At 43.8% G+C, this 16,950-nt stretch overlaps 1 long non-coding RNA gene and 1 pseudogene across 1 annotated transcript; one reads left to right on the top strand and one right to left on the bottom strand.

The window, feature by feature from the left end:
- The first annotated feature begins 6,534 nt into the window (after positions 1 to 6,534).
- LOC119270707 overlaps positions 6,535 to 16,950 on the top strand; it is a 63,632-nt pseudogene continuing 53,216 nt past the window's right edge.
- LOC119270709 lies at positions 14,830 to 15,527 on the bottom strand. Its single transcript, XR_005134288.1, has 3 exons — positions 15,442 to 15,527; positions 15,047 to 15,130; positions 14,830 to 14,972 (listed from the first exon to the last, which is right to left on the bottom strand). It is a non-coding gene; the product is annotated as an uncharacterized LOC119270709 (long non-coding RNA).

The raw sequence follows: 16,950 nt of genomic DNA, 5'->3' as shown, positions 1-16,950 counted from the left end.
AACATAGAGTCCAGCGCTAGGCATAGAATCTTTGGAGTCTGTCTGCGTTCCATGGGTTCGGCTCGAGTCGGTTATCTGATGCATCCCGCAGACGGTATGCTCCACCGGTCAGAACTTGGTCGATAATGAAGGGACCCTCCCATTTGGGCTTGAGCTTGTCCTTTTTCTTCTCCGACAGATGTAGAACTAACTCGCCAACATTATAAGTTTTGGCCCGTACTTCTCTGCTTTGGTATTTTCGGGCCTGTTGTTGATAGAATGCGGAACAGGCTTTTGCCACGTCACGCTCCTCCTCCAGGGCGTCCAAATTGTCCTACCGATCGAGCTCGGCTTCTCTTTCTTCATACATGCGCACTCATGGTGAGTCATGAATTAAGTCGCAGGGCAGAACCGCCTCTGCGCCGTACACCATGAAGAACGGTGTGAATCCGGTAGTGCGATTTGGCGTGGTCCGCAGCCCCCAGAGTACGGAGTCAAGCTCCTCTCCCCAGTGCCTGGTAGATTCCTTTAAGGACCGCACTAGTCTGGGTTTGATGCCGCTCATGATGAGACCATTTGCTCGCTCAACCTGGCCGTTAGTTTGTGGCTGATAGACAGAAGCATAATCGAGCTTGATGACCATGTTGCTGCACCATAGTTTTACCTCGTCGGTAGTGAAGTTCGTACCGTTGTCAGTGATGATGCTGTGGGGGACGCCATAACGGTGTACAACCCCGGATATGAAGTCTATCACCGGTCCGAATTCGGCCGTTTTAACAGGTTTGGCTTCTATCCATTTGGTGAATTTATCCACCATGACCAGTAAGTATTTTTTTCTTATGGGTTCCCCCTTTAACGGGTCCGACCATGTCAAGCCCCCAGACCGCAAAAGGCCAGGTAATGGGGATTGTTTGTAGCGCGACGGGCGGCATATGGCTTTGGTTTGCGAAAAGCTGGCAACCTACGCAGCGTTGGACCAAGTCTTGCGCATCCGCCCGAGCCGTCGGCCAATAAAATCCTGTACAGAAGGCCTTACTTACGAGGGCCCGGGCTGTAGCGTGGTGGCCGCCGAGCCCGGCATGGATTTCGGCCAGCAGCTTCCGCCCCTCTTCTTCGGAGATGCACCTTTGAAGGACTCCGGTGGTGCTTTTCTTATAAAGCTCTCCTTCGTGGACCCTGTAGGCTATAGATAGCCGTGCAATACAGCGTGCCTCATTTTGGTCCTGGGGAAGTTCCTGCCTGGTTAGGTATGCTAGGAATCGTTCAGTCCATGGGGTGATGACGGTTATTATTACGTGGGCTGAAGGTGTTATTTAGGTGGCGGAGCCTCCGATTATATCAGAGTGTTCGGTATCTGGCGTTGTGGCCGGGTCTGGACTATTTTTCCCGGTGTCTCCTTCCCATACCACGGATGGCTTAAACAGTCTTTCCAAGAAGATGTTGGGAGGGACTGCATCACGCTTGGCGCCGATGCGGGCGAGGATATCTGCCGTCTGATTGTTTTCCCGAGCCACATTGTGGAATTCGAGCCCCTCGAACCTAGCTGATATCTTGAGGACGGCGTTGCGATAAGCTGCCATTTTCAGATCTTTGGCATCGAAGTCTCCATTTATTTGGGATATTGCGAGGTTCGAGTCCCCACGCACCTCCAGGCGTCGAATGCCCATGGAAACTGCCATTCGGAGACCGTGTAGCAGGGCCTCGTATTCGGCTGCATTGTTGGAGTCTGTGTACAGTGTTTGGAGTACATATTGGACTGTATCTCCGGTAGGGGACGTCAGGATGACGCCAGCCCCCAGACAGCCAGCATTTTAGAGCCGTCGAAGTGCATAATCCAATTGGAGTATGCACCGTAATCTTTAGGGAGTTCGGCCTCTGTCCATTCGGCGACAAATTCTGCCAATACCTGCGACTTAATGGCTCGCCGAGGTTTATATGTTATGTCAAACGGGAGGAGCTCAATGGCCCATTTGGCAATCCGGCCCATGGTGTCGCGGTTGTTTATTATGTCATTCAGTGGCACTTCCGAGGCCACTGTAATTGAACACTCTTGAAAGTAATGTCGTAGCTTCCGGGATGCCATGAATACCACATATGCTGTCTTCTGATAATGCGGGTACCGTGATTTGCACGGAGTGAGGACAGTGGATACATAATATACCAGCTTTTGAAGGGGGAACTTATGTCCCTCCGTTTCTCGTTCGACGACGAGCACTGCGCTTACTACTTGATGATTTTCCGCTATGTACAGCAGCATTGGTTCGCCGATGCTTGGCGCGGCCAGGATTGGGTTGGTGGCCAGAATGGCCTTTATTTCTTCCAGTCTTGTCATGGCTGCGTCCGTCCACTCGAAGTGTTCGGTGCGCCGAAGGAGGCGATAAAGTGGTAGCGCCTTTTCTCCTAAGCGGGAGATAAAGCGGCTTAGGGCCGCCACACATCCAGTTAATTTTTGGATTTGCTTGAGGTCAGTTGAGATGGCCAACTGTGACAGGGCTCGGATTTTAGCCGGATTTGCTTCAACTCCTCTACTGGAGACGATGAAACCCAGGAGCTTTCCGGTGGGTACGCCGAAGACGCATTTTTCCAGGTTGAGCTTGATGTCGTATGTTCGGAGATTGTCGAGCATGAGCCTCAAGTCGTCTATTAAAGAGTCGACGTGTTTGGATTTAACGACCACATCGTCTACATATGCCTCCACTATTTTGCCGATCTGCTTTTCCAGGCATGTCTAAATCATGCGTTGATACGTTGCACCAGCGTTTTTAAGCCCAAAAGGCATTTTGTTAAAACAGAAGGGGCCGTATGGCGTGATAAATGCCGTTGCGGCTTGGTCAGACTCCGCCATCTTAATCTGGTTGTAGCCGGAGTATGCGTCGAGGAAGCACAATGAGTCATGTCCTGCGGTAGCATCGATAATTTGATCGATGCGGGGGAGGGGGAAGGGATCCTTTGGGCAAGCCTTGTTGAGGTCCTTGAAATCGATGCATAGGCACCAGGATTTGTCCTTCTTTGGTACCATCACCAGGTTTGCTAGCCAGTCCGGATGTTTTATATCTCTGATGAATCCGGCCTCCAATAACTTGGCTAGCTCCTCTCCCATAGCTTGTCGCTTAGGTTCAGAGAATCACCGAAGAGTCTGCTTGACCGGCTTAAATCCTTTTAGAATGTTAAGGATGTGTTCGGCCAGCTTGCGTGGGATTCTGGGCATATCTGATGGGTGCCAGGCAAATATATCCCAGTTCTCGCGCAGGAACTCCCGTAGTGCGGCATCCACAGCGGGGTTTAACTGTGCCCTGATGGAGGCTATTTTTGTGGGGTCCGTTGGGTGGACTTGGAATTTGACTATTTCATCCGCTGGTTCGAAAGAGGTGGACTTGGATCTCTTGTTGAGTATCACGTCATCCCTGTCCACAGTCGAGCATAGCACAGTTAACTCCTCTGCCGCGAGGCCTTCGGATAGTGCCTCGAGGGCCAGTGCGACTGTTTTGTTTTCGGCATGGAGCGCTATGTCCGGATCACTAGCTAGAGTGATAATTCCGTTGGGCCCAGGCATTTTGAGCTTCATGTACCCATAATGGGGTATGGCTTGGAAGATCGTGAATGTCGCCCGCCCTAAAAGGGCGTGGTATCCGCTACTGAACGGGGCCACTTGGAATGTGATTTCTTTGGACCTATAATTCTCCGGCGTGCCGAATACCACATCTAGTGTGATTTTCCCAGCGCAACGTGCTTCCCAACTGGGGATGATTCCTTTGAAGGTTGTGCTGCTTTGCTCAACGCGGTTCCGGTCTATTTCCATTTTTTGAAGAGTTTCTTCATAAATGAGGTTTAATCCGCTGCCGCCGTCCATGAGCACTTTAGTGAGCCGAAAGCCGTCCACAATTGGACTAAGGACTAATGCGGCTGGTACTCGGGTTGTTCGAAATTTGGGTTCGTCACTGGCATTGAAAGTGATAGCCATGTCGCTCCATGGATTTATTGCTGCCACCTGGCAGATCTCGGCGAGGCTGCGGAGTGCTCGTTTGCGCCTGTTATTTGAGGCGAATGTCTCGAACACTGTTAAAACTGTATTGTAATCCACGGGATGTTGCTCTGCGGTTGAATGAGGAGATCCTCACCGCTCTTGGCAACCTACCGGAGTACCCAACATGCTCTAAGGCTGTGTGTTGGTATGGTATCCACCGTACTATGAATTTTGCAGGGTCCGTTAAGCCATCCCTCCAATACGGTTCCATGCCCTGCAGTGGGCTTTTGCTTTTTTACAATTGAATCCGGTGACTTACGAGGATGCACCCTTTTAATTCGGACTGGGTGTTTGGTCAGAGCTGGATTATCCCAAAACTTTGCTTCGGTTTTCCAGGCACTTTCCATCGCACAGTACTTCCGTACTATGGCCGCCAAGTCAGCAAAGTGTGCTATGTTGCGGCGGCTTATGGCGTTAAGGATTCCCTTGTCCGTGCAATTATTGCAGAAGAATGAGATTGCGTCTTCCTCGTGACAGTCCTTGACCTTGTTCATTACAAGGAGGAATCTGGCCCAATAGTGGTGTACTGTTTCGTGGGGCTCCTGCCTAATGTGGGAGAGATCACTTGTATCTGGGTTGGTGGGCGGATTTGAGTCCGAACCCTGACCCGATCTGAGACCCAGGGGCATGGGAGTTTCCGATCTTGGAAGTTCGGGCTCCGGGATGTCGCCCGATAGGTCTAGCCCCTTGCCTGATTCTAGGTTCGAGGCTTGGGCGATGTCCTTCCGTAGATGGGTGTCCGGCTCGGAGAGCTCTGGAATCTGGACATAGTTTGTCCTCAAGATAGAGGAAGAATTGCCGCATTGTTCCTCCACCACCGCTACCTGATGGGTGACCGGCGGAGAGTTAATCTCCCTTTGGTCGGGTTTAAGCCCAATCCGATCATAGTCCATAGCGACTCCTAAAGCGGCGATGCGATCCAAGAGCTCGTTTAGGGAGGAGAGCTCTATTGGATCCATCTGCTCGGCAAGTTCTGAGCTGACGTGGAGGTTGTTTTCGGTGACCCGAGAAGTCATCATCGGCGCAGCAGCCACACGGGAAGTCATGACGAAACCGCCTAGCCGGAGAGTTTGGCCGACAGCCGGGGCTCCCCCAGAGGTGATGCTCCTTGAGAACGAGACGAGGCATCCTTCCTTACGGTGACGGCACAATGGATCTCTCAATGAAAGCACCAATGTCGGTGTCAAAACCGGTGGATCTCGGGTAGGGGGTCCCGAATTGTGCGTCTAAGGCGGATGGTAACAGGAGGCAAGGGACACGATGTTTACCCAGGTTCGGGCCCTTTCTATGGAGGTAATACCCTACTTCCTGCTTGATTGATCTTGATGATATGAGTAGTACAAGAGTTGATCTACCATGAGATCGTAGAGGCTAAACCCTAGAAGATAGCCTATGGTATGATTGTTGTTGTCCTACGGACTAAACCCTCCGGTTTATATAGACAGCGGAGGGGGCTAGGGTTACACAGAGTCGGTTACAATGGGAGGAGATCTATATATCCGTATCGCCAAGCTTGCCTTCCACGCCAAGGAGAGTTCCATCCGGACACAAGACGAAGTCTTCAATCTTGTATCTTCATAGTCCAACAATCCGGCCAAAGGATATAGTCCGGCTATCCGGATACCCCATAATCCAGGACTCCCTCAATAGCCTCCACACAAAATCTAACCGTTACACACATTATACCAAACTCGCTGGGACCGAATCAGAAAACTCGGTCGGGCCGATTTAGTACATATGTGACCCTTAGGCAATTTCTGTGGGACCGACATGATCAACTCGGTGGGACCGATGTGCAAGGGTTAGGGTAAAACCTCATCTCGGTTTGACCGATTACGTAACTCGGTGGGACCGATTTGGTAATAAGTAAAACAGAGAGTTGGTCAGGCAAACTCGGCGCTACCGATTACATATTTTCGGTGGGACCAAAAATATTGCAATAGACAATAGAGAGTTTGCAAGCCCATCTCGGTGAGACCGAGATCCCATCGGTGTGACCGAATTGATTAGGGTTTCTGGCAGTGACTATGTCAAATGAACTCGGTGGCGTCGGATGGATCAAATCGGTGGGGCCGAGTTTGACTTTTGGTTTTGGACATATGTGGATATGAGAAAGTGGTTGAGGGCTTTTGGAGCATATCACTAAGCACTTTTGAGCAAGCAAGCCATTAAGCAACACCTCATACCCTTTTAATAGTATTGGCTTTCCTATAGACTCAATGTGATCTTGGATCACTGAAAATAGAAAATGCAGAGTCCTGAGCTTTGAGCTTGTGCCAATCCTTTGTCCTTAGCATCTTGAAGGGGTTCCACATCCTCTTGTCCATGCCACTCCACTATTGGGCTTATCTGAAATATACTAGACGAAAGTATTAGTCCAACAAGAGATATGTTGACATTAATTACCAAAATCACCCTGGGAGCACCCCCCCCCCCATCTTGTAAAAATCCACACACTTGCAAAGTTGCGCTGCTGCTTTACCTGAATTTCTCGAGCAAAGTTAGGAGTTGTGCAAGCGTGCCATAAGATCATGGGCATCTTGTCAGTGATCTTTGTACTACTCCCTTTGTTGGTACTCGAGTCACTAGGAAAGCTAACTGCGCTATCATCTGGAGTTGTAACAAGCCACACCCCGGAGGAGATTGGGTGCAACCATCACATGCCACGCTCGACGGTTACCCCAAGAGCTGTGGCAATGTGAGCTTCGGCTACCCCTTCGGCATCGGATCCAGGTGTTCCTGGGGGCCTAACTTCAACCTCACCTGCAACAACGCCTCTCATCCGCCCAGACTATTCTTGAGGGATGACATCACCGAGGTGATCCACTTTGACGACCCTTTTTTCAATATAAACTTCATCAAGGCATCCTTCTCGCATACCATCCCCATGCAACCTGGTGTAAGTGTTTACAACTTGTCTTTGGTACCTCCTGGGGGGTCCTTCTCTCTCAGGGCCGCTGTTCTAAAGATTACCGGCGTGACCTGGATGTATACTCTATCGGAGACGACGCCACCATGTTGATATGCAGCACTGTGTGCCTGGATCCAAACATCCCAGAGATGGTGGCTATGCACAACTGTAAAAATACCTCGGGGTGCTGTCGTGTTGATGTGGATGGTGATGGCAGTTTTCGGTTCAAATTTGTCTACAACCAAAGCAAAAGCAACATTGATGCACGCTCTAGGAAGATCTCTCAACCGTGGGATAGAATCAGCATAACTAGTGATTGGCCGACTGTCTTTCATCTATTGTGGTAGATAATTGACGAATCCAACTGCATTGCTGCCGAGCAAAACATGACACACTATGCTTGCACCGGCAAGTATGCCGAGTGCCATGACAGCACAGCCAATGTCTGTGACGTCAAAGATGCTGAGTGCATTGATGGAAGTCGTGGCTACAGCTGCATGTGCAGGACTGGCATTATTTCACCACCTTTTCCAGACATTTAGAGCTTCATGAGTAGGATTTACCTAGAGAAGTGAACTACAAAGTTGAAGATCAAGGTAATTAGTTAGTATTTTAGCTCATCATTAGATATGCGATGTTATTGCTTAGAAGTTAGAAATAATTTGAAATGACATATGTTGCATTTATACTATTTTTTTAGAAGAGTAGGTTGGAGATGTTGTATCAATGTTAGCTGCGTCCATTAGTATTAATCATAATTAGTACTTACTAGTCATCAACCCGTGGCCCAGCACGGGCTAGCTAATGTTTACTATTTATGACTTATGAAACTGAAGAAGTGAAGTTTCAGGGAAGAATAATAATGTTATAAACATGTAATTTTGTTCAATGATCCCGGGAAAATAGGATTACAATTGTTTGATGAAGTTGTGATTAGATGGTTTGCATGAATTTTTCCCTTTTGGTCGTCCCATTTCTCATAATTTTCAAATAAGTTATTTATTTGACATGAATATGAAGGCGGTATTGCTGGTCCACATAGTTGCAAATGGGAAGTTCGTTTTATATACATTTTCCTTTAACGATCTAAAATTTTAAAATTATATAATTTCTGGGAATCTATGTTTACTTGTAACAGATTGTGAGGTGCGTTGAAAATACACAATTTGCAAAATATATGGGAATCTTATATTTCTTTATGATTCTTCATGAAATATCATTTTATTATCCACAAATCTGTTGAATATGTTTTTTCGTGATTCCTGCAGAGGCATATTATTGTGTCAAGATGAGAGGGCAATCATTTGCTTTCATGTTTTGGTCGCCGGGAACAAATTTATGCACGTTGTCCTACATGTAATACATGCAATTCCCGAAACCATAAAAAACACATTTGCCTATATTAAAAATGAATAGTTACCCTAACTTTATTTCTACCAATGCTGAAGTGGAATGACACTAAATTAAATGTATGATTTTTCTCTTTGTTAATTATGTTTTATTTCCATAAATGTTGGATAGATGCCTTGAATTTATTATTTATGCCCTTAGTTAATCATCAGTTTATTATAGAAATAATATATTGAACTGGGGATCTCTAAATATTTTTTCTAAGACGTATATTTTAGTCACTGGACTCCTAAGTGTACAAATATCTCATTGCTTTTTTAGTCACTGGCTGTAAATATGAAAATATGAGAACATTGTCACGCATCATCCATACAGATAGCTCATTGTTTTTCCTTCTTTGTACGTATACGGATTTCTGGATTTAATGATGTTCTGTGTTCTTAACAATGAGTTGTTCCATGCACATACATATATGTATGAACAATTGTGCAAAATAGCTAATTAAATAGAAGGATTACCCAAGACTACAACGTCATTACCTTGGTTGCCTGCAGAAATTAATAATCAAATATTACTATGCGTCTATGCGCTACTCCAGTCTAGACTCTAGACTACATGATACAATTATTAGTTACCATTGTTGCTTGCATGGCTGAGGCTGTATACTGTAACATGAAAAGCTGTCATCAAGGCACTTGTACGTTGTCATTGATCCACCACTGATTCAAATATCTTTTGCTGAAGATAATCTCACCGTGCAACCATGAGGACTATTATTAATACTCAGCCAATCATGTGAAAAGAAAGAGAGAGAATGTGATGTCTTTCCCCAGTATAGTATGATGTTTTGTTGGCAGCGTTGCCTCTTGTCCAGCTTTTTAAATTCAGTACGTATAGAAGGCATGAATTTGAGAGATAAAGAATCTAATAGCACATATGCCTCTAAATATAGTTATTTCTAAAATGAGATTGATCGTTGGACTTCCAATCAATGTAATTCATAGGATCCACAAATAAAGATTTCAGTAAATGTTTTCATTCTCTTTGACTGATCACAAACATATTTCTGTCTATCTGCATGAAGCCAATTCCTCTAATCCGTTGGGAACTATTAGAGAAGCATGTGTGCAGACCAAGAAAACATCAAACAAAGAACAAACATGATTATTTCATATTTTTATCCTGCCTACCTGGTCTACTCTCTATTGATCTGCATCACGCAATGTATCTAGTTTCCCTTTGGGTAGTGAGATGAGGAAACGTCCATTAAAACGCAGACAACCAAAGCAAGAGAAAGCCAACCTGTACTACAGCTGATAGCCAAGCAAGACTTGCAGGATCTTGACAGCAGGGATTGATCGAGGAGTTGGGTGATCTCATGCCCGTGCTACCAAGGGAACCCAACCAAACGTCGTCATCGTCGGAAAGATGCTCGTACAGATCACCCCTGCAGGTTCTCCTCCCCTCCCTCCAATATACAATCTGGTGAACAGAAGTGCTGCAAGATAGACATGGAAAAAGGTCAATTTCTTGATCAGACATTATAGATCCACTCAAATTGGATTTAGAGTGTTATACACATCTTCAGCCCATGCATCAGCCATCTTAAATTGAAAAACTTAGAATATAGATACGATTTAAGGTTGGACGGGAGGGGATGGATTGATTGAGTCATATTCTTGTTGATGGATGCAGTACGGATGGTCGAAGATGACATTAAAATATGGAATGGAGAGATAGAGGATGGTAGAACTGCTCACATGGATCCCAGCCACTGGCGCACCTCCCACATGGCACGCCCATCTGCAGCATCAGCTGGGTCGGCTGCCACCAGTTTTCTTGGATGAGACTTCGATCGTGCTTTTATTGGACGCAAGAAAAGAGGAGGAGCTACCATGGATTTTGGTTGTGGAAAAAGTCCTGGCAGCAGCGCATCAGGTTGAATCTATACCTGAACGGAGAGGAACCTGGTGATGGTCTTGTTTTAGTAAAAACGTGGTGATGGTCCTGTTCCTTGTGAGATATGGACTCCTATAACATTGTTTTTTTGTGAGATCTCAACTCCTATGACGTAGTTAGTTTAGGAGAATAAAGATTGGTTTTTTTATAACATGGATGCACAAAAGGAGTACTTAGGTAAGTAAAAGTTTATCAACCAATAACCACCAGTAATTATTCCACTTAAATAAATAAATGGTATACTTCAACCAATCAGAAAATTAGTGCAACAAAAAGGAGAGAAGTTATAAAATCAATCTTTGTGGAAGATAAAAGATACACGGTTGTCATCTCCACAGATAGAACTGATACTTAGGAAAACAAATTGACTCCATGAAGAAGAAAAAGAAGAAGACACCTCACGCTGCTGTTGCAGATGTTGTCGAACTGCATGGAACACTCGCAACAGAGGATATGGTCCTTGGATTTCCCACTAATAGAACTCAGGTCTGTTTCCACAAAAAATAGTTAGAAAGCTAAAGTATGATGGAAAAAATTGTGTGTGTCAAAAATATAGTTGCCCAGATGAAATATCAGTTAATTAGTATTATTCATGAAGAGGCCTACAAATTATTGCGAGCAAATTTCGTACGGCTGCAAAATTGTCCCCAACAGATTCCAGTCCCTCTGATAACATGGAACATTAAATTAAATAACAACAGTCTGTATATGTAATAAAACACATGTAGATAGAAGACCGAACCGTGAGATGGATTTGGGAGAACAATTAGTTGGGTTTGAAAGTCAGAAGCAATGTTGTGTATCACCTACAATGTTTCGAATAGTTGTGCCATCTGTACACAGTAGCTCCTTTTCTTGGTGGCCTCATGAATGCCTGACAACAGATGCTTCCTGATTTGTTTGAAACTGTCCTTAGTACAGTCCTCCTCCTCCTAGATCTGACTCATCTACTAAATACTAATCCAAAAATACCTCCTTCTCCACTTCATTGCAGTTTGGTCTGACTCATCTACTAATCCAAAAATACCTCCTTCTCCACGTCATTGCAGTTTGGCCGTGGTATGGCAGCTAAAAGGTTAAAAGGTTAGGGTAGTAGAGATTCAAAGATCATGGAGGAAGGGGATGGGGAAGAAGCTAGTTGGATCTTTTAGAGGACTGCTATGGAAGACAGTAGATTAGACAGCAGGAGAAGTAGCTAGGAGCGCTAGGGTTTGTTGCCTTGGTGGGGTTAACTTCTTGGGATTCAGATTGGACGGGAGGAGAACTTTTTTTGGGAGAGATGGACGGGAGGAGAACTGGATTAGGAGAAGCAGCGCTAGGGCTCGGTGCGTTGGTTGTTTTTTTAGGATGTACGTGGGAGGGTTGGATCAGCGGTGGAAGGAGATTGCTAGCGATGGATTCTTTTTTTTCGCTGTATTTCTTTTTTGAACTGATTTTTTTATTGTAGATTTTTTTAGGGGATTTTATGTTGTAGATGGTTTAACGTGGGATAGAATTCAACGACTCCTGCTGTATTTTTTCGTGAACTACTTTTTTTAACTGTAGGTGGTTTGAGGTGGGACATAATTCAAGGACTCCTTGAGGCATCACATCTAACGGTGGAAAATACTTAATTTGGCTATCGGATGGCTAGTTTTCTTAGTTACCGAGAATTAACGTGGTTACTCGTATGGTGCCTCCAATTAGTACATATAAGATATAAGATGTTGAACATTTAGGTTGGGTTAGAGGCGGAATTTGGACAACAAATATTTGTCGGTATTGTAGATCAAAATTAGGCTTTTAAAATGCATAAATTTAGTTTGACATGCGAGAAGATCTTAATATGGTAATTAAGAAAAAGTTTGTAATGCAATTGTTCATTGCATGTGGTATGTTTATTAATAAGTCTATAGTTAGGAAATCGTAGGACTACCTTGTTATGTCGCAATAATCTAAATTTGCTATGTTAAGATTACATGCTAATGTACTTAATGATGTATGTAATTAGGTAAAATAATTCATCTTAGTAGCAAACAAGGAGGATATGATGTGATTGAAGAATTTGTGTTTCGATCTTCGCTGTCCTTCTTGAGGTGATGACCACATACATGTGAGTGCTATTTTCATACTTTTGATGGCACAACGAAAAATCCATGTGTAATATTTATTTTTCATACTTCTCATACTCGTAATGCACCTTCAGATATCTAATAAATTGAATCTCTTTGTATTTTTGTAATCGTGATGTTAACTTCAGATAATCAATGTAAATTGTATCTCTTTCCCAGTCAAAAAAAATTGCATCTCTTTGTATTTTTTAAGTTAATTTGTGTCTTCAGATAATTTGCATTTGTATTTATGTCTTCAGATGTTTATTTTTATTTGTACGTTTGTGTGCAGGTTATGGCTGAAGTGCCAGTGCTTTTGCAGGGACCCCACGATGCCAGCCACCGTTGCAACCTATTCTTGAACACAAATAATGATAATGATCCTCGGACTTTCAGACTTCGAACCGTAAAGAACACATGGTCAATACACGATTCTTTCATTCCTCACCTTGAGGCTTATGGATTACATGGTTATGCTAGGCTCACATCATCCAAAGACTAATTACGTTCGGACCCATCCCTTTTGACATCCCTCGTTGACCGATGGAGACCTGAAACCCACACCTTTCACTTTCGTCTTGGGGAGCTTACACCTACACTGAAAGATGTTTCTATGATCACTGCTCTACCAATTAGGGGTGAGCCGTTAGTTTCTCTGTGAGTGTCTCCATCTTGGGCATTAAATATCTCAGCCCGTCTTGGGATGACAATGCCAGAATCACAATGTTCTGGTGGCCCTCAGGGCGTCCCACTCGCCTGGCTTCGTGCAAACATTCATTGTTTATCTAACCAGCTGATTCTGAGATGAGGAAAAGACATTTGTTTGCATATTTGTTGTGGCTCCTCGGGACTATGTTTCCAAATTCACACGGGACATAGTTCTCCTTGGTCCCATCTACTTTGTAGAGAATATGGTAGATGAATCTTTACCTCAGCATCCAAAATACAGCTTCGGTTCTGCCATGCTATCTCATACATATAGAGACTTGTGTGATGCCACACAAAAAATTTCATTCACAGAAAAGCTCAGTTACTTTGTGTCGCCTACGAGTTTCTACAGTTGTGGTACTGGGAATACCTCCCTGTTGGACGACCTCGTATACTAAATCCCATACGCCGATACAACTGTAGCAAGGGCAATGTAACAATGGCCAGCAGGTTGACAAAGGCACGGAAAAAATGGTCTCCAAATGTTGCAAAATGTTGTTACCCTATATAACCACCAACATTTTGAGATGCTTGATGAGTCACTAGTCACATGGAACCCGTGGAATCACGAGCGGTTACAGATGGTCTTCGAAATGCGACCCATCACGGCAGGATGCGTGAGCGATAGTGCATTCTGACTGACTCACAGCAACTTATTGTTCATGTGGTGTGTTGAGCCTTACAACCCAGAGCGTGTCATGAGACAGTTCGGTCTCTATCAGGATATTCCACCACCTTTTCCAAGATGTGTTGACGAGGAAACCCATAAGTAAGATGTGACCTCCCTAAATAGTTAGTGTCTTTTTTAATTTACTAAACTGAGACTTTGTTACATAATTTGTAGGCTCAGCAATATGGCCAAGAGTGGTTACGATTGGAGGGCACACAACATTGAATGCGTACACAAGTGGGAAAATGATGTGCTAGAAGATATAGTGCATCAACTTAGGTAAATTCTATTTACTGTATTTTATAATGATGACCATACGGTGCGTGAAGATGCTTCACTTTCATGTACTAAAAGCATCTTCGAACTTTCAGACTTCGAACATTAAATAGAAAGCAGACTCACTGTATTTTACTGTATTTTATATCAACCTTTGAGATGAAAGCAAAGCATCTTCACGCATTGTATGGTCGTCATTATAAAATACAGTAAATAGAATTTACCTAAGTTGATGCACTATATCTTCTAGCACATCATTTTCCCACTTGTGTAACCATTCAATGTTGTGTGCCCTCCAATTGTAACCACCCTTGCCCATATTGCTCAGCCTGCAAATTATGTAACAAAGTGTCAACTTAGTACATTAAAGAAGACACTAACTATTTAGGGAGGTCACATCTTACTTATGGGTTTCCTCGTCAACACATCTTGGAAAAGGTGGTGGAATATCCTGATAGAGACCGAATTGTCTCATGACACGCTCTGAATTGTAAGGCTCAACACTCCACATGAATAATAAGTTGCAGCTAGTCGGCCAGAATGCACTATCGCTCACGCATCCTGTTGTGATGGGTCGTATATCGAAGACCATCTGTAACTGCTCCTGAGTCCACGGGTTCCATGTGACTAGTGACCCATCAAGCATCTCAAACTGCTGGTGGTATATAGGGTAACATCATCTGAGAATCAGCGTGGTTAGATAAACAATTAAAGTTTGCACGAAGCTAGGCGAGTGGGACGCCCCAAGTGCCACCAGAACGTTGTGATTCTGGCATTGTCATCCCAAGACGGGCTGAGATATTTAATGCCCAAGATGTAGAAACTCATTCAGAGACTAACGACTCACCTCTAATTGGTAGAGCAGTGATCCTAGAAACATCTTTCAGTGTAGATGCAAGGTCCCCAAAACGAAAGTGAAAGGTGTGGGTTTCAGGTCTCCACCAGTCAATGAGGGATGTCAAAAGGGATGCGTCCGAACGTAATTGGTCTTCGGATGATGTGAGCCTAGCATAACCATGTAGTCCATAAGCCTCAACGCGAGGAATGAAATAATCGTGTATTGACCATGTGTTACTTACGGTTCGAAGTCTGAAAGTTCGAGGATCATTATCATTATTTGGATTCAACAATAGGTGGCAATGGTGGCCGGCGTCATGGGGCCCCTGCAAAAGCACTCGCACTTCAGCCGTAACCTGCACACAAACATATAAATAAAAATAAACATCTAAAGACACAAATACAAATGCAAATTATCTGAAGACCCAAATTAACCTAAAAATACAGAGAGATACAATTTACATTAATTATCTGAAGATAACATCACGATTACAAAAATACAAAGAGATTCAATTTAAATTAAATATCTAAAGGTGCATCACGAGTATGAAAAGTATGAAAATTAAATATTACACACGGATTTTTCTTTCTGTTACCAAAAGTATGAAAATAGCACTTGCATGTATGTGGTCATCACCTCAAAAAGGACAGCGAAGATTGAAATACAAATTCTTCAATCATTCATCTCCTCCTTGTTTGCTACTAAGATGAATTATTTTACCTAATTACATACATCATTAAGTACATTAGCATGTAATCTTAACACAGAAAATTTAGATTATTGCGACATAACCAAGTAGACCTACGGTTTCCTAACTATATACTTATTAATAAACATACCACATGAAATAACATAACACATGCAATGAACAATTACAGTATGTACAAACTTTTTCTTAATTACCATATTAAGATCTTCTCGTATGTCAAACTAAATTTATGCATTTGAAAAGCCTAATGTTTATCTACAATACCGTCAAATATTTGTTGTCCAAATTCCGGCTCGAACCGAACCTAAACGTTCAATAAAGGTACTAATTACGATTAATACTAATGGATGCCGCTAACATTGATACAACATCTTCAACCTACTCTTCTAAAAAAATAGTATAAATGCAACATATGTAATTTGAAATTATTTCTAACTTTAAGCACTAACATCGCATAGCTAATGACTAGCTAAAAGACTAACTAATTAACATCGCGCATGCACAAAAAAAATCATTTTATTGCAAAGCTCATACATTGATCAACTTCGTAATTCACTTCGCTAAGCAAATCCTACTCCTGGCGCTTTAAATGACACAAAAGGTGATGAAATAATGCCTAACACAACAGATAACACATAGTTATGAACTAATCTAAAAGAGTAAAAAAATCATGCATGCGAACGAAACCAACAAAAAGGATAGATCTTACCTTGATCTATCTTTTGTTCAACTTCAGCATATTCAATATCCAACTCCAAATCGCGCTAAATCACGAGTTAAAGTGCCTAGTGAGTTTTTCTTTCTCAGTGTTCTTAGAGACTTAGAGAGCAGAAGAGGAGGCCAGAGAGGGTGTGCTTTCGCATGGAGCAAAAGCATAGGATAGCATATAAAAGGAAGAGGATCCCTGTAGTGTTGGCACAACATGTTAAAACTCACCTACCTCAGCCTCGAATTCGCACAGCAAGTGAGTGAATTCCTGCAGTGTCGTCGCGTCCTCTAAAGCAAAAGCCAGCGCTGAGTGAGTGATTCCCGGGCAGCCATCCCTTCCGCTGAAGCAAAAGTCAGTGTTGAGTGAGTGATTCCCTGGCTGCCGTCGCGTCTGCTGAAGCAAAAGCCAACACTGAATGAGTGATTTCCGGGCAACAGCGGGGCAAAAAGAAAGGAAACGACATCGGATTCCCGCGCGTGGGAATCTGTCTCGTCGGCCGCGGCAATTAGCGCCGTCTGCAAATTACTCCAGTAGCGAGGGAATCAAGCAATCAGGGAATCAGTGACACAAAGCGACAACGGCAGCTAAAGAAACGGCAAGAAGTCAGTGCCACGAATATTCCAGTGCTACTGCGCGCCAATCAGTGCCGCTATCAATCAAATTCTTCAATCGGTGCCAGGGAATCTCTGCCTCGATCGCATGCAGGAACAGTCCTGCTGCCTAGCAT

The sequence above is a fragment of the Triticum dicoccoides genome, chromosome 3A, assembly GCF_002162155.2.
Source record: "Triticum dicoccoides isolate Atlit2015 ecotype Zavitan chromosome 3A, WEW_v2.0, whole genome shotgun sequence".
In the NCBI taxonomy this organism is placed as follows: Eukaryota; Viridiplantae; Streptophyta; class Magnoliopsida; order Poales; family Poaceae; genus Triticum; species Triticum dicoccoides.
Note: the sequence above shows the minus strand (reverse complement) of the source record. Positions and strands in the feature narration are given on the sequence as shown.